The sequence below is a fragment of the Astatotilapia calliptera genome, chromosome 17 (assembly GCF_964374335.1).
Source record: "Astatotilapia calliptera chromosome 17, fAstCal68.1, whole genome shotgun sequence".
In the NCBI taxonomy this organism is placed as follows: Eukaryota; Metazoa; Chordata; class Actinopteri; order Cichliformes; family Cichlidae; genus Astatotilapia; species Astatotilapia calliptera.
In genome coordinates, this window is record NC_137438.1 from 10,931,512 (window position 1) to 10,950,408 (window position 18,897).

General features: G+C 43.1%; 1 long non-coding RNA gene across 1 annotated transcript; it reads left to right on the forward strand.

Annotated features, from left to right (window-relative positions):
* The first annotated feature begins 7,856 nt into the window (after positions 1–7,856).
* LOC145421307 (uncharacterized) lies at positions 7,857–17,801 on the forward strand. Its single transcript, XR_013902640.1, has 2 exons — positions 7,857–8,402; positions 17,130–17,801. It is a non-coding gene; the product is annotated as an uncharacterized LOC145421307 (long non-coding RNA).
* Positions 17,802–18,897: the final 1,096 nt, after the last annotated feature.

An 18,897-nucleotide genomic window follows, 5' to 3' on the forward strand; every position in this document is an offset into this window, starting at 1 on the left:
GAGAGAGGATGCATGGTTATTTGGCATAATGGTTACTTAAAGAGAGAATACATTTCTTTGAAATGTAGTGGCGAAGACCTGCAAGTTATCACAAGATAAAAAAACCTCATGATAACTGTGGTACACCTACCTTTTTTACTTGCAGACACAAGTCTGGATATTTAAGATTGGCTCAGGGTGTTTCAGAGGCACACAAACAAAGCAAAGAAAACCAATTAGGACGGATTCTGTGATGTGTTGCTGTTTCAAGATATAATTTGTTGTTATGAAAACAAAAGCACACAAAAGCGCACACAAGATTGTGCTTGGAGAGGGACCAGACCATAATATCCGGTTTGATTAAACAGCCCGCTAAGTGACTCATCATAACCCAGGCCCACAGATTAACCAGCATCAGAACAGTCTGAGGCCAGGTTCCTCCCTCTGCCAGCAGATGTTTTGCCACAAATCAGGACCCCTGACAGGTTTAGAGGAACACATGTCAGATTCCACTGATGAATAGAGGTGCAAGGAATCTATGGAAGCCATAATTACAGCGTTATTGATTCAGATGAAATCCGTTTGCGGTCGGGAGTGAGTTAAATCTCCTGCCAGGCAGAGCGGTGCTGTAATTGAGCTCCCGATAGATGGCAGGTATCTCGCCTCATGCAGTAATTTAAAGTACAACAACTCATAAGCGCTCCTGCTTCCATGCAGTATTATGTTCAGCTGCATTGTTCCATGACTGGATTTGTGCTGGAAGGCCACAGCAGAGAGTAGATCACTGTGCTACATCTCTGTAAATCTTACCAGATGGCCACGTCAATTCTGAATCAGCACGGAGTGGGGAGTGGGAGAGCTGTGGGTCTCTCAGTGATGTTTTTTGTATCACGGGCACAAAAATGCATATTAAACATCGGATTACACCAGCTACTTTTTTTTTTTACCTTCTTATACCTAAACAGAAAACCAAAGCAGGATGATAAGTCACTGTGTCTGTGATGTACGAAATGTAGTGCTGGGGCTCTTTTACCAAAATGACAGAAAATATCCCGGCACAAACACCAGACTAGCCTCAGGTCACTTTTCATTCTTCCTTCATCCGCAAACGGATTTCCTTCCCTCGTCAGCTGATGCTGGCCTTTGCATCAGGCAAAGGCCAGCATCAGCTGACATTTCCTTCGTATCAGTCTGCCTGTGCGAGCAATAACAACAGTCACTGGCAACAGGACTTTATCACACACTGTGACACTTGTGTGGGACAGAGGCATGAAGTTCTTTACAGATATAATCAAAGCGTGTGAGATGAATGTGCCGACGTGGAAGACTCCAATAACGCCACCATAGCTAAAGGGAATTCGAGCAGTGACTCTGTGAAGTTAATATGAAGCGATGGGAGCGCAAGGGCATCATGTAGAGCTCTGTAGATACTGTGCACAATGTGGTTATATCAAACAGAAATAGCAACAGCCACTCAAATATTTTGTAAAAGTTTGAGCCACATATCATAACTGCATTGAATTCACAATAGAAATCTGCCTTAGCATTACATTTGGCAGAAAAGCATCAGTGAGACAGCAGCAGCGGTTTGGGTTTAGTCACCTTGGATTGCAGGGCTGTTCTTATGTGAAAGGAGTCACTCAAAGTGATGATCTGATAATTGTTAAGGTGACTGTTTGTATGGTTCCAGTCACAACCATTAGTCAAAAAAGATTTCTGCATGCTGTAATCTTCAATTGGTGACGGAGCTCTTCAAGTGCTTAGCAACCTGTGCAGGGCAAAAAAACCCCAGTTTCTTTCATACATACATAAATGTATTTTCACAGTAATAGCTGCGTTCAGTTTACCTAACAATAACCCCACTAACTGCCACTAAAGCCAGCTTTTTGGTTTGCATAACGTCACCAACAAATCATATAACTGAGGTAAAGATTTCTGTCATTCACCCACCAAATTGGCCACTTTGTAGTGCACGTGTCATTTTTGCTAAAAGCACACTTACGTGTATCACTGGCTTTCACTGACCACACTCGAAGAGGAAGCAGCTTTTATTTAAGTCACCAGGCAGAAAATAGAACAGAATAGAACAGCCCTTTAATGTCACCTTTAATCAAACTTTAATTAACTGGTTAATTGAACACGTTAGCAAATACTTGCTAATGATCAAACGCCGTTTAAAGTGGTTACCTTCATCTGCAACTGCAAACCGAGATACACCTACAGATGTCCATATACAGGTAAACTGAAACCTTTGATCAAAACTTACAGATTGAGATTATAATTAAAATGATTTAAAACCTAATATTTATTAAAACCAAGCGCTCATTACTTATTCATCCAAATGCACCATCAGTGTGACTACTTCATGCATACACATAAGTAAATGAACACTTAGTAAAAGACACTCAGTCCTGGAATATGGAAAGTTCATGTATCTGCTCCAAAAAGCATTCATAATGTAACACTAACACTCTCCATTGAAGTAGACAAGCTGTTTTGCGCAGTAAAAATAAAGCAAAAAAAGAATTCTTGCACTGCCTGAGAGCACAGAACTTAAAGGCGTTGACAGCTTGTAACTGTTCTCTTTCTGAAATGGCACATTAGGCTCAGGGTCCCAGTGTGACTCTTGGTTTTTAGAAAGGTGCGTTGAGTTCTGAGGGCATATACCTCTTTACCCCCACCCCCACCCTCTCTCAGGCTTCAAAACAGCCTTGCACACATCTCTACTGCTTTTTTCCTCCTCTCCTCTATTCATTTGCTGTTATTCCCACTGTGATGTCCGACCCTCAGCCTCCAGCATGAGCTCACACTCCCATCATACCTCTTGTCCACTCATCTCAGCTCAGAAAGGGCAGATGAGAGCTGCCAATAATGTCTCACCACCAGACTCAGCTGTGAGAGAGGCTCTTTCAAGCTGATTCCTCTCATCTGGTCAGGTCACTGATTCCTGCCCAAATTAAAATCCAGGATTATGGAGATGGAGTGGAGTGGATAGATCGCTCTTTGACAGCATCATGCTGATGGGTTCGTCAATAGCTTGGCTTCACGTGGAGACAGCAGAATGAAAAGGTCCAAGGTAACATCCTGTCTGACAGCCCATATGGAAAAGATATATATAAATCTTATAAAGTTTGTATCTGTCTTGTGTGAAATTGTATGAAAAGCATACAAGAGTGAAAACAGATATAAGATCCCTTGAAAAATTATATAAATGAAACTTGTATGTTTTGGATACTTACTAAAACAATAAACGGAAGTAATGAGAAAGTGGCCACTTTCATGAGTAAACCATATACGTTTTTACTATTTCTTTTCCATATGGGAGCAGAGCACTTGTCCACTGTCTGAACTTCATGTTAAAAAGAAGCATAACAGAAATGATGGATCTGGATCTTGTATCCTTAATTTAAGCTTATATACAATATACCCAATGATCATATGGCCGCCTACGAGCAAGCACTTTAGTGACAGTGGGAAGGAAAAACTCCCTTTTAACAGGAAGATGGAGGTTGCAGCAGTTCTTTGTCAGATTGTGATCGTGGTCAACATTATGCACCCTTGGTTGTGTGTTTGTAATCACTTATATCCCCTGGACTCACCTGCTCACCAGCCTATCTACTCTCACCAACGTTTGGTTTGCTACTGGCCACTCACACACCTTCTGCAACAACACAATTAAGACTGACACAGTTTATAAAACTAATCTTTCAGTCTTCTGGACTTCTCCTTTTCTCCTCTGTGGCAGAGCTTCTGTGTGTGACACTGTTGTGTTGCAGAACCTTAACCATCTCCAAACCACTAGTCTTCAACAAGTTACTCTTTGACAGTGAACATCTTAAACTTGCCAGCTCTCATTTGAGTGCTCTTTGGATCAGCTGCATGGTGGTGGATGATTTGGGTTTGTGATCCAGCCACAGGACCTGGGCATCTTGTAGTCACCATATCTGCCTTGAACTTCTCTATTCCAGAATGGTCAAATATGAGGCTGTCTGTCCGACAGCTAACACTTGGCAAAAATGGGATCATGCAACAGGACTGCATAAAGCCGCATGAAAACTTTCTTTTACATATGATTGTAAATGTGTTGCTTAATTGGATAGTTTAAAATAACCTCATAAGTTTCAAAAGTTGAACATTAAATAACAGTTTTACTGACTAAACAGGTGAGAAAAGCTAAAATTGAGCAAAATAAATCCTTTTTGTTCTCTTGTGAAAAGTGTGTGCTTTTGTGATCTACTGTTCACCCACCTGTGCTATCATTCTGCTGGCATATGCTTTCACCCAGTAAGCACTTTGTAATACAGAGCATGACTACCGAAAAGAGTCAATAAATGTGCTGGCAAATGATGTGTTTTTGGCCTTTGTGTATACAGTAAGTGGCAGAGCAACTATGAACATGGGTAAGTTACATAAAGGCGAACTGGTACCATCAACCTTTTTTCACATGTAAAAACAATCTAAAGGAAGCTATAAGCAAGTTAATGGCGATGATGATGATGATGCTGTCGCATTGTGTTATCTGGATGGTGACATTTAATATCCTGGAGGCTTTTACTTCAGGCTGAAAAAGTTATGTCTGAATAGTGCTGCCTTTATTTTTAGCCTGAGACTTTTTAGGGTCCTTTGATGTTTATAATTGGTTTGTTGTTTTATATGTCACACCCATATACACATGCCTGGATCATCAGGTTACAGACCACTGGGCACAAATGTGTGGTGGTCCCTGGCCAGCTTGTTTTCATGGTCCGGCTTTTTCTCTTTCTTCAGTAATTAGATATCTCTGTGCATACACACATGTACACAGAATAGATGTAAATGGAGAGAGCTGTACTTTACTGAAAAACATAAAGTAGTCACCACTAATAGCTTTTAAATATATGTAATTTAATGAATAATACACATCCAGAGCTTTACAAGGATAATGCTGTGCTTAATGTACACACACAGTGCCACTTGCCGGTACCACTTCTCTCCCTCTAACCACTTAACCACAGCCCCAAGTGTTGTAATAATATATGAGAGTCGAAACAATAATTAATGTACAAGTAGAGCTCAGAGAGCTTTTCTCAGGAAAAGCGCACTTTTGGGATGTGTCCACTTAGAAAAAGAATAAACATTTTTTCTTTATCTCATAAAAAAATCCAAGTCCCTGGATATTCACTTCTTCAGCTGTGAAGGGCAGCGGGCTTTCCATTGATGATGGCAGTCTGGCTTCTTCAGCTCCAACCAGAGCAACTACTTACCGAGTGGCTCTCGCTCCAGCCAGTTTCAGGTTATAAATCCACTGTGACTATGAGCTGCTACTAGAGCTAACCCCCTCTTCCTGAGTACTGTCTTTGTTTTCCATTTTCCTCTGTCATTTGGCAAACCCATGTCTTTTGGTCTTTTCATTATGCTAAAATTGTATCTGCCATAGCCAGCTGAGTTTGCAAGAACCTACTAACCTCAGCAGTATTGGTGAGAAATGTTTAGGCAAAAGTATGGACAGCTGTTTTCTTTTCATGATATTCTTTTGTTACAATAAACAATTAGATCCATTTTGACAACATATGGTTTCGAGATCTAATCCTTAAGATGATAAAAATCTATTAGATTTCTTGATTTTGGTTTGTAAACATGACAGCTTGAAATGTTTGAATGAACTCTGACAAAACATTGCGGAGGTGTAGAGTGGGGTCAGGTTAAAGACGGTCAGCTCAACGATTTATTGGGTGAAAAGTGACAGAAAGCCTTATAACTTACATGATTCTATGAAAGTATGATTTTTACAAGTGTGGTATGTATTCTCAGCCTATAGAAAGTAAATATCACATCTGATCTCTGACCCCTTCCTCAAGGTCAACAGATTGATCCAAAGGTCAAAGTGATGATAATGCTATATAGAGCTTTTTGAAACTATGTTTCTAATTTCCATTCGTTGTACTGATCACACATAGTTATGGAATGATATGTGGGGATTCTAAGTATCAGATAACATTTACCCTTTGACCTCTTCTTCAAGGTCAAATAAGGTCAAACTTTCATAAAATGTATTTTATGATTGAAAACTCTCTTTTAGATTTCACATCTGCCGTTCTTTCAAGTTGTCAGATTTTTAATGGGTAAATTTAAAAAGAATGAAGAAAACAAGGTGACACACAAAACTATTCCCCTAAAAGTAAATCCTCCAGAGAGTGAGTTGCCTTGGTGGAAGTTTGTGCTTTCAAAGTGCTTCTTGTTTGTGTTAGTATCAGTAGTATGTGGAGCCACTAGTGATTGTACTGCTGCCTGTCAGGCCATGGCACTCTTGCAAAAGAGATTTTTAATATGAAGAGTCACATTTTCTTGCCTAATTAAATGTTATATTAAAAGAAATAAATGTGCAGAGGATGACAATAAAGGCATTGTGTGTGTGGGAAATGCTCACAGTGATGTGACTAAAAACACTTCAGATCTATCAAAAATCCAATTTAAGAATTTTGAAGAGTTTTTTTAAGAGTTTTTAAGGAGCTGTAACCACCCCGACTTGATAAACGTTGATAACTAGCCAATCCTGCTAAGGCCTAGAGTGCATTCAGTGATAACATTGTTTCACATTCTGCAACAGTGTGGTGTAAAAAATTAATCATTCCTGCTATGTTCATACATGGAAGCTGCAGTCTGTGATAAGGTGTTATTTTAATGTTGGGCTAATGAAAGTAACAAATCATGTGCTACAGAATCAATATATTATTGCTCAGACTTGGCAGCAGAGCTTCTAAAGCTTTAAGAGAGTCATTATTGCTCCCGCAGATTATGTTTGCATTATGTCTGTAAGCTGCAAACACATTTTGAAGAAAACTTTATTCTGGCATGATTACATTTTCTGTTAGTATAACCAGCAAACTTTGTTTAATCAAGTATTTTGGCAGATGGACAAGAAAGGATGAACAAAACAGGACTGATATAAGTTTCATTATTGTACGTAGAACAAAATGCTGAAAGGCAGCATTGGATGCCTGTCACCTTCAGGCCTTTAGGCAGCACTGTATTTAAATCAGGCATGGTTCTATCGTGGAAACCATTGCATGGGCTTAAGAGCACACCCAGAAACCATTGTCTATGAACCCAGTTTGCTGTTATATCCACTACTGCAGATTAAAGCTCTATGATGCATGCAAAAACCCGTCTTCTCTGGGCGGGCTGAAGCTCATTTAAAATGGATTGAGGTAAAGTGGAAAACTGTTCTTGAGGTGAATACCACATCCTCCGGACTAAAAAGGAAAGAGAGCGTCTGACTTATCAGTTATCAGAGCTCAATTTGAAAGCCTTTCTAATGGTATTGGAGTATATCAGGGCCTATGGAATTGGGAGCTTGAGAGGTATACATAGGTTACAGAGCAACATATATTTTTGGGGGATAAGGCTTTGCATATTTCAACAAGACAATGCGAAACATCATAATGCATCTATTATAACAGCATGCTTTCTAGTAGAAGAATCAGAGTGCCAAATTGGCCCTGGCCTGCCTACAGAACAGACCTTCACCAACTGAAAACATGACAAAGAAACTCAATACTATTGACCAGATAGAATTCTATATTGGACAAGAATGGGACAACGTCACTCTCCCAAAAGTCCAGCAAATGGTGTCCTCGGTTCCCAGATGGAGATGCCCCAACTTTGAGAGATTTTGCTCCCATCAAATTCAAAGTGAGCTATTTTTCTTAAAATGGAACATTTAATAAATCGAAACATTTGACAGGTTTTCAGTGTTTTATTGTGTAAAACTCCCTGTGGAGAATTTTAAAAGTACAAAAAGTTTACTTCAACCCATCACTAGGGAGAGGGACACTTTTGAATTGGAGAGCAAATATCAGCCCTATAACAAGTAATTTACTTAGTCACTGAGCTCGTTATAAAACTTCACAAGTGAAATGGAATTTTATAACAAAAATCAAGCACAACAAAGCTAAAGTAGTTAAAGTATAGTAGCAGTCAACAGCCTCTTATGAATGCACCGTGTTCTTTAAAATCTAAAACCAGGAGGTTGTTTTGGTTGGTAATTTGACAGATCATGTTAGTAGGACTACTAAGGCCTGTCAATATTTTGCATAAGAGCACTTCAATTGTGGCACAGAAGCACTCACGGACATGATTAATTTTCAAAACATATTTGCAATAATCTACCTCATATTCCATTACACGTGAATGATGGAGTCACATTTAAAACTTCAGCACCAAAGAAGTTTATAGTTTAAAAACTTCTTCGGGTGGCTGGTATAAAAAAAGCAGCGATTTCTCAAACAGAGATGCCCTACTTTGGGCCTCCTGGTAAAGTGGTGTTTAATATTTTACAGGTATTACAAGTGTAATTTCTTGGAGTACAGAGACTGAAGAGGATTGAAGTGAAGCCTGAGTGAAAGCCAAAGCTGGGAAAGGAAAAACCTTCAAATCACAGAGAAGTATGAGGACAGGAATAGTATGAACTTTGTGAAGGTTCAATTGCAGGATGAGACAAAATTCGTAGTTACTCTATCTCATAGTTACCTTTCTATACTTACCTTTCTTACTTAAAGTTGCCCATTCTAAATGTAATGGTAACCCCACTGACGGCATGTCTTTAGACTGTGAGAGGAAGCCAGAGTACCTGGAATGAAACCATGCTGACACAAGAAGAACACATAAATGCAACACTGAAAGGCCCTGGCTAGGTGTTGCATTAAAACAAAACTGCTGTCATTACATTTGTGCTCGAGTGGAGTGGATGAAGTTACGGTTACAACAAAATCAGTGTTTTTTTTATGTTAACTAAGGCTGCACAATTCAGTATTTGGACTGGATATTGGTCCACTGGACATTTGGAAAACAGACCAGGTGTATGTTAAAAAGAACCTGTTTATTCAGATCAGCTGCATATTAGCTAGACAGAGAGAGGCAGAGTAGCATGAAGGAAGCTAACAGCAACGTGATAGCAGCTTAGACGTATTTCACTCTAGTTACACCAAACGATTTTCATTGGATATTTTCAGTAGTTTTTAACTGCAAACTGGAAGAGTTATCAACAAGTCTGGTGTTAACAGTTGTTTGGTAACCTGTTACTATACTTATGGTAACATAATGTAATCCTGCCAACTTCATTAATGTTACTTCCCTTCATCAACCTCTTTTAAATACCTCTCAGCACAAGATATGTGTGTGCTAATGTGAAACTAGTATGACTATAACAGCAGTATGTCACGGTTTGCGGGGGCAAGCCGTGTGGATTTGTAGTAAGGACCAAAAGGGCGGCAGTTCTGGTGCAGGTGAGTGTTTATTTATAATAGTGGGTCAATACAAACAGCAAGGGTGGCAAAACATGAAACTAGAAACCTAAACTGGGTAAACTAATAAGACAAACCAGAAACGAAGATGCAGGGAGGTCCGGGGAAATACATACGGAGAGACGCAGGGAGACCGAGGGGAAACAACACAGACGAACCAGCGATTACTAAGACAGAAAATACAACTTAAATACACTCAGAGAACACAGGGAGATTACACACAGGTGGGAGACACAGCTGGGAGTGATTAACATGACGAGACCAGGGAGGCAAACTGAAACACTCACATAAGACGCAGACCTTCACAATAAAACAGGAACACACGGGGGGGGGGGGAACAGGGTAAACACCAATTAGAGGAGAACAGAACCAAAATCGCGAAGAGAAAACACAAAACGCTGAGTCAAAAGGACCCAGGATCATGACACAGTATGCAGTAAGGTCATGGAGCTGAAATGAGACTGTAGTGTAAAAAAGGTTTATACTTCTTTAACCTCACTGTCATTTGTTGTTTTCCTAATAGTTCAGTTCAGTTCATTTACATCATGGATATATTTATTTACTACATTTTATATGAGTTGAACCTTATATTGCCTGAAACATAAAGAATGATTCCAAGTCTCCTTCACACTGTAAGCAATAGCTTATTAATTTACCACTGGTATGGGATCAATACTCTGTATCAGCAGATACCTTAAGCCAAGGTATCTGTATTGGACTGGAACTGGAAAAGGTTAGATGGGCACATCCCTGATCTCAAAAAAATCAAACAAGCAGCTGAATCTGCTGAAGTCTGATACTGGCAACTGGGGTAACTTTACTAGGGTATTGCTTGTACTTTAGTCTCATACAGTACATTCCCACATGCCACCTGACCAACAGCTCCTCTGTGGTCCCATAATGTTCGAAAGTAAGTGAACAGGATGACTAGTTTGTCAGTGAACTAACTAGCTCACTAGCTAGATAGAACACATTAATTCAATAAATTCCAGAAGGTGTGTGTGTGTGTGTGTGTGTGTGTGTGTGTGTGTGTACTCAAATAGGCCAGGTAAATTTGGATATAAATATTTGTTAAGCCCATGTTTACTTCCTTCACTGGCAGACGAAAGTGGAAAAGACTACATCAGTCAAAGCTCAGCTCTGGAAAGAAAGGCAAAATGAGACAGGATGAGGACGTCGAGAGAAACAGAGGAAAAGGGATAAAGATGAGAGAGGAAGGGCTCAACACAGACAAGGAGTGATCTGATCATATCCGAATTTAAAAGCAAGAATGCATGTTTTTGGTAGTTGTAGTAGAATCCATAGCTTCAGTTTTAACCACCCAGCAGAATCATTGGTCATCTGTTTCTAATGAAATAAAGACAGCGTACAGAATTATTTTAGTACAGCGACACTTTGATTTTACTAATTCTCTGTCCTATTCCTGAGTTTTTGGGGGAAAAAACAGTAAACATGCAAGAAAAAAATTCCAAGATCAAAGTTATAAATACACAAGAACAAAATGTTATCTGAAAGACAATTTTAGGGGAACAAAATTGTACTTTTCGAGATCATAATCATAAAAAGTAACAGAAATTTTCTCATATTAAATCTATGAGAACAAACATTGCTTCATTTGGCAGTGTTGGCTACCTCATCACACGAGTTCATGCTACATGTACATGTTAGTGTGGAGATGTAGGAGATAAATATCACCTCATTCAAATCAGGAGTTTTGTTTTATTCTCCAGCTATAATAATATGGTGATTCTGGGCTGAGAATATTTTTCCTTAGCGCTAAATCTGATTGAAAAGTATAATTTAATTTGGTCATCTTCTGTAGGCATAATAAAAGGCAAGTGCTAATTTTTTCCCACCTCACATTTATGAGTTGATAATGTTGAGATTTTTTTTATATAAATGAATGGCTTTAATGATGGAAATGGAGTTATTTCCCCCTCCTTATTTTACTGTTTTATGTAGAATGGCCTTAATATAGCAGAGTAGCAGGAGAGTTGAGTGAGTATCAGAGTAAAGGACAGGCAGTGTTTACAAAAGGAGAGAGAGAGAGAGAGGACAGCAAGAGGAGCAATGATAGGTTAGAGGTAGAGAGAAGGGAGGAGAGGAGAGGACGATATAAAAAGAAGGACTCAGGAAAGGCTGAAGGAAACAGCATGGGTGACATAAACTGAAAGTAATCAGCGAAACCAGATAAGCGCTTTTTGCCCTCTAAACTTCTTAAAATCCATCAATCCAGGAAATCTAATTTTTTTGGTGGGCATGCACCTGAACACCCGCTAGCAAGCTCTGCTTTTAGACAGTAGTACTACTGCGTAAGGCTGTGTGGATGGATACAAAGTTATGTGGATTTGCATGTTAGCACTCTGAATCCTGATAAAGGTAGCTGTAGATAAATATAAATAATCAGTTTTTGTGCACTGTGATCACTTTAGGTGTCTCCACAAGTGCGTCTCTGCTAATTTCAGAAGCACTCAGCCTGCTTTTAATGAGTTTGTCCAGCAAACGCATGGAAAAACAGCGGCCACTGCACCAGGACGTGCAATTCCTTTCTACACTGTTTCTATCTTATTGACAGATGGATTTCAAAGGCTCACAGAGAAAGTGAGGGCAGGATAAAGCTTATCTGCCCTAGTCTTCAGCAGCTTGTAAAACAATGCTGGAACAAGTGCAATCTCTGTGGTGATAGATTACAGCCCTGGTGTTAGCTCAGCATTCACGCTAGCCAAGCAAGACAATGAGATTTCTCTCAGGCGTATCACGGGTGCCTCGCACACTAAACATGCACCTTTTAAATCTCTCTCATAACAACCACAGAGACAAAGATTGTCTTATTAGGAGGAATTGAAACATCAGATATTGCTTTGAAAGTCATTCTGGTACATTTTCTTACAATTCTGTCCTCATTCCAGCACTCAAATTTGGCTTTGAGAATATCTTCGAGGTCACAACCCTATTTTCTCTAATCTGCAAGAGGAAATCTTTGGAACACAGTATCATTAAAATCATTTTCTCAGGGTCATCTCTGTGCTGTTGCTTAAGCAGACAATATTGACCTATCATTTGAGCATGGACATTTGGTAAAACTCCATCTGCTGTGGAATGCACTTTGTGAATCTCTGTGCCAGTTGTCCAATACAATTTTAATGGTGGGAATCAGCTCGATGCCTTGCACCACAGATAATAGTCTCGTTCTGCATGGGAAAACCTAGTTTTCTGTCATTAGTGCACTAAAAGTCAAAACACGCTCATGTTAAAAAAAAACACAAGTCTTGATTTTGCCTTTAAATTCTATTTCACCTGCTATGGCTACAGGGTGATGATTAATGGAAAGCTTTTTCATTGGCACATTGATCTGAAGCAGCAACAGCAGCTCTGAATCTCATTCTAATCCAAACATTTTCCCCTGTGCCTCTATTGCTAAGATACAACTGAATTGCAGTATAGAAATGTGTAAACATACCTTACCATAATTGATCTTGAGCCTAGTTAAAGCCTGGATTTCATACATATCAGGTATTCACTTGGGATGGCTGTGGCTCAAGATGTAGAGGGGGTCATCTACTTTTAATCAAACTAGCCACCAAAGATGATGGTTTCATTCCTGCATCCTCCAGTCTGTATGTTGATGTGTCCTTGGCTTGGATTACTGGTCCACTCACACAGTGCACCTGCAAGGCAACACACAATACAGCATGCATTACTTTAAATTCATATTAGTTATTTTAGCATCTTAAATCACTGCAGTGCTGATATGTTTTTTTAGACTTGTATTCTGGACATGTATGAATTGTAAACTGTAAATATTACCACAGTAAAGAATGGCTTACTTAACTTTTACCAAACTTTTGTCTGGCATACTTGGGATAAAAACTGTTGATCGAGTCATTAAAGTCTACCTCACAGACACTGCCAGGCAGTTTTGATTCAATGACTCGGGTGACAGGCAGTTCAGGTGTCTCTGTGTTATCTTTGGGTAATTTCTAATTAGCAGGGGATTTTTTGCCTTGCCAGGCACTGTCAGGAAGTGTCAAATTGTCTAAACTGTAAATGTCAGGAAAATGCTGAACCTAATCCACAAGCAGCCATCTTTTACCTTCACAGGAGATGCCAGAGCCAACTTCCCCCTGTGCCTGTTCTGATAGTGCTTGTCTCAAACCTGCAGTTGTCCTGTTAATTTAGGCTAGTAGCATTAGCTTCCATGTCCTCCTCAGGAGGCAGGACTACTGTCATGGTCCTGGGCCATGTTGGCCCAGTATTCTTAGTTTTCTTGTATGTTTGTATTTTGTTCCCTATTTAGGCCATATTTCCTGAGTTGCCCTGTTGTGTTGTTCCCTAAGTGTTTTCCCTTCGTGGCTTTTACCCCCTGTGTGCCCCTCTGTGTATCTGTGAGCCCTCGTCTCTCCTTATGTTTTATTCCATGTTTCCCCTGCCCGTTATGTCTGTGTTTTCCCCGTGCTCTCTCTCCCCCCTGTGTGCCCTCTGTGTATTTATGAGCACTCGTCTCCCTTTGTGGTTGTTCCATGTTTCCCCAGCCCGTTATGTCTGTGTTTTCCCCGTGCTCTCTCTCCTCCTGTCTGAACCTCTGTACTTCCTGTTTGACTCTCCCGTCTCCCGTCAGTGTTATGTTCACCCCGCCCTGTCTCGTTATGGTTATCTGTGTCAGCTGTGTTCCCCATGTGTTCCCACTGTCCTCGTTAACCCTCTGTGTATTTCTGCGACCACGACATGGACCCAGCAGCTCACAACCCCTCCGCTGAGCTCCGTGAGGATCTAATTTACACGGTGGAATATCACTATCAGGAGTGGGAGGCGCCGCTAGAGGATGAATACCGGGAGACCCTAGCCGTCCGTCTACAGCGGATGGTGTCCGGACTCCCGTGGCTATTCGGTGCGCTCCGCCCCCACATCCAGGACTTCCTCGTCTCCACAGTAGGCATCCGCCCGGAACTGCCTCTCCGGTGGGAAGAGTCGGAGGACGTTCAGCCCGGTCCGCTGGAGGATTCGCGGCCCGGCTCAGCTCCTCCCCCTTCCCGGAGAAAACGGCGTTCACGCCGCCGACGCCCACCGCCACAGCCAGACCCCGAGACTTCTGAGTTGCCAGCTGTGGTGAGTGGAAGGGACAAACAGGAGTTTCCTGTTTGTCCCGGAGCTGTGTTTTTTCACTTAGCTGCCCAGCCAGAAGCGCTAGCTCCGTCTCCTTTCTCCTCGCTAGCACAGTCATTAACTCCACTACAAGCTCCGTTTTCACCCCTACCACCACTTCAGTCTCCTTCAGTTCAGTCTGCCACTCAGCTACCTCCTCAGTTAACCTTGGCTCAGTTTTCCCCAGCGCAGCCTCCCTTAGCACAGTCATCCACTCAATCACCAGTTCCACTTTCCCCCCAACTATCGCAGCTACTCCCAGCTCAGTTGGCTCCCCCGCAGCTAGTCCCAGCTCAGTTAGCCACCCTCAGTTCAGTTTCCAAAGCCTCCAGTGCCGCCTGTAGCGCAGGCCCCAGTAGCTCCAGTGCCGCCTGTAGCGCAGGCCCCAGTAGCTCCAGTGCCGCCTGTAGCGCAGGCCCCAGTAGCTCCAGTGCCGCCTGTAGCGCAGGCCCTAGTAGCTCAGCTCCCCGCGTCTCCAGTAGCCCAGTCCCCGATAGCAGTACGGTCCGCTGGTCAGCTTAACATTCAGCCAGGGGTCCCAAATCTCTCTGGCTCTGCATCGTCTCCTGCTGGGAGCTCGGATGAGCTCATCCAGGACTCCGCGGCTCCCACGCCGCCATCTACCTCGTCAGCTGGGGGGCCCGAGGAGCCCGTTCAGCCTCCTGTCTCTGCTGGAGGCCCGAGGGGCCCGTTCAGCCTCCTGTCTCCGCTGGAGGGCCCGAGGGGCCCGTTCAGCCTCCTGTCTCCGCTGGAGGGCCCGAGGGGCCCGTTCAGCCTCACGCCTCGTCAGCTGGAGGGCCCGAGGAGCCTGTCCAGCCTCACGCCTCGTCAGCTGGAGGGCCCGAGGAGCCTGTCCAGCAACCTTCCTCGTCAGCTGGGGGTTCAGGAGAACCGCACCAGCACCATGCCACATCAGCTGGAGGGCCCGAGGAGCCCATCCAGCCACCTTCTGCTTCTGCTCCGCCTGGTCCAGCTCCAGCCTGTGCTTCGCCTGCTGCAGCTCCAGCCTGTGCCTCGTCTGGCCCAGCCTCCGCCTCTGCCCGCCTGGTCCAGCTTCATCCGAGTCTTCATCCTCGTCTGGCCCAGCCTCCGCCTCTGCCCGCCTGGTCCAGCTTCATCCGAGTCTTCATCCTCGTCTGGTCCAGCCTCCGCCTCTGCCACGCCTGGTCGAGCTCCAGCCTGTGCGTCGCCTGGTCCGGCCCCGTCATCGCCGGGTCCGGCCCTGTCATCGCCTTCAACGTCGCCCGGTCCGGCGTCGGCCTCTGCTTCTGCTCCGCCCGGTCCAGCTTCGGCCTCTGCTTCACCCAGTCCGGCCTGAGCCTCAGCTCCTGCTTCGCCGTCGCCTGGTCCAACCTCAGCCTCTGCAGCGACGCCTGGTCCGGCCCCCGCATCGCCACCGTCTGGTCCTGCCTCGTCTGGTCCTGCCTCGTCTGGTCCTGCCTCGACTGGTCCTGTGCCCACCGGGCCATGGCCAGCACGCCTAACACTGGAGAGCCGCCGCCGCTGCCTTCCGTGCGGCCGGCCTCCTGAACTGTTCCGTCGTCTCCTTCGTCGCCGCTGTTGCCTTCCGCGCGGCCGGCCCCCTGAACTGTTTCCACGTTGTCGCTGTTGCCTTCCGCACGGCCGGCACCCTGAACTGTTACCACGTCTCCACCGTTGCGGTCCGCATGGTCGGTCCCCTGAACTGCACTGTGTTTTTGGGTTGTTTGCTGTGCTCTTTTGTTTTCTGTTCCGGGCCCTCCGTCCTGGGCCCCCGCCGCCCGCCCTGGGTCGTTTTCTGTTTGGTTTTGGTTTTTCTGTGTTTGGGCTGTCTGGTGCCAGCCCTTGAGGGGGGGGGGGTACTGTCATGGTCCTGGGCCATGTTGGCCCAGTATTCTTAGTTTTCTTGTATGTTTGTATTTTGTTCCCTAATTAGGCCATATTTCCTGAGTTGCCCTGTTGTGTTGTTCCCTAAGTGTTTTCCCTTCGTGGCTTTTACCCCCTGTGTGCCCCTCTGTATATCTGTGAGCCCTCGTCTCTCCTTATGTTTTATTCCATGTTTCCCCTGCCCGTTATGTCTGTGTTTTCCCCGTGCTCTCTCTCCCCCCTGTGTGCCCTCTGTGTATTTATGAGCACTCGTCTCCCTTTGTGGTTGTTCCATGTTTCCCCAGCCCGTTATGTCTGTGTTTTCCCCGTGCTCTCTCTCCTCCTGTCTGAACCTCTGTACTTCCTGTTTGACTCTCCCGTCAGTGTTATGTTCACCCCGCCCTGTCTCGTTATGGTTATCTGTGTCAGCTGTGTTCCCCATGTGTTCCCACTTTCCTTGTTAACCCTCTGTGTATTTCTGTCTGCGTCTCCCTCTGTTCGGCGTCGCGTTCTCCCTCATGCTGTGTGGATTTCCCTGTGTCTCTCTCTCCGAGTGTTAGTTTACTTTTCCCAGTTTAGTTTTGTATTTTCCTACGTTCTGCCTCTTCAGCAATAAAGCTGTTTTTTGAGTTCATCCCCTGAGTCTGTGAGTTTTGCGATTGGGTCCTCATCCTGCCTGCCACACAGCGACCATGACACTGCAGCACTGACACAGCTGTTAAGGGTCTAAAATTGAGTGTAAGGTCAATGTCACACAGTGGGAATTTGTATTTGCCTTTATAATTGGTTTTAATCTGATTTTAGTATTTGTTTGTATGTATAGTATTGATTTTATTCTGATGTTTGTATTGCATGTTTTTAGTAGTGTTTTTTATGTGACAGTGTTTTAATCCACTGTGGACTGACTGGGCATGAGACAAATGGGCTGATAGCGATTACCTTCTGAGCCTTGGAAGTGACCTGAGGTGGCCTATCAGCTGGTGAAAGGATCTATTTAAAAGGAAGCTGGGTGAGCACTGGAAGAGGCCCCAGATATGAAGAGGAGAAACATGTAGGAAGCCAGCGATTGGAAAGATTGAGTTGCCTGATCATCAGGGGTGTAATATGGCGACCCAATTCTGACAGCAGGAACGGCAACAGTAGGAGATAACGCGTGTGATCGACAGCAGGGCAGAGGTGCACCTCTGCCTGCATTTAAGAGTAGTGTCTCCACTCCACGGAGCTCTAGCTGGACTGTGATGGGACAAGTAGGTGAAGGGACGAGGTGGAGATGGGAAGGTTCTCCTTGTCCTCCTGGGAACAGGCTGGCGTGGTCCCTGCTCCAAAGAGAATTTTCTCCCCTGTTTTCAACCACAAGGAACATTCGTCCTGGATTTGTAGGACAATGGCATCGCGAGACTGTGGGGGATTTCAGTGCACAAGGAACATTGCATTTTAAAAGTTTTGTTAGAATTGTGTTTATCTATTTCTGGGGAATTTTAGTGCATACATTTTTTAGAATTGTTTGTTTTATTCTTGCTTTCTGGGAATAAACCTTTCCTGATTAGACCTGTAGCATCTCTGTGCCCTGGGTTTCTTACTCGCTTACTCTCCCCCCATGTATTAAAATGAACCTCCCTAGTATGACGTTCTGGTGCACGAGCTTTAGTGTCTACATCTAAAACAAAAGCACCTTATCCCCATAGAGTTTCTATGGTTTCTTCAAGAACTGACACCAACACAATCATACAATCATTTTTTTGTATGATTTACATATAAAATGCAAATTATTTTACCATTATTCTGCATTTTTAAAACAACTTCATTCTGCTAAAGACAAAACTATTGTAAACATTAAAGGTAAAAACAAATCAAGGCATCCCACTGACATGTCCCCACTTTGTCCATGTGCTAATTCATCTGGCTCTTGAGCAACACACTAAATCCCAGTGTTAGCGAAATATGTGATAAAAACATGACCTGTAGTCTGAAGCACTTTGAATTTTTGAAAAGCTTATAAATTCAAACCAGTCAGCTGCACCTATATTTTAGGGAAGCACTGCCCTATAAATGATTCATTCTTTAGCTCCTCTGTCACAAAAAAGGAAGATATCATGGAAGATATCATGCTCCACATTGCTGACATGCTGACTTCTACACTTTATATTGCATTACTAATTGTTTTTTTGTTTTCTCCAATGCCTCTCTTATATCATCTTTTTTCTGGTGTTTGGGCTCTGACAAGCGCCACCTATTGTTACGAAATGCATGGCAGATTTCAGACTGTTGTCATCACAGATGTTATTTTGTTCAACTTCAGAAAACTTTCCTAAGGGTCTGGAATTACAAAGAGGACTTTGTAATTCCTGCAGCTGGACGAACATCTGCACAGTCTACTGTTTAAAACCCCCAAAATTAAACAGGTGTTCTTTCTTTCTCTGTTAGTTTTAGTGAAAACATGTTTTTGTCATAAACATTAATGACTACTTAGCAATCAACATTATTTTAGTGAGACAAAGACTAACTAAACTAATATCTGCTTTTTGACACAATTAGAAGAAAAAGGTGATACTATAAAAAACAAAAGAAAACAGTTAGGCGTGCTTTGACCAGTGGTAACAAAATGAGCCTGTTTTCCTTGCATGGTTGTAATCTAGATTGTGGTTGGTAG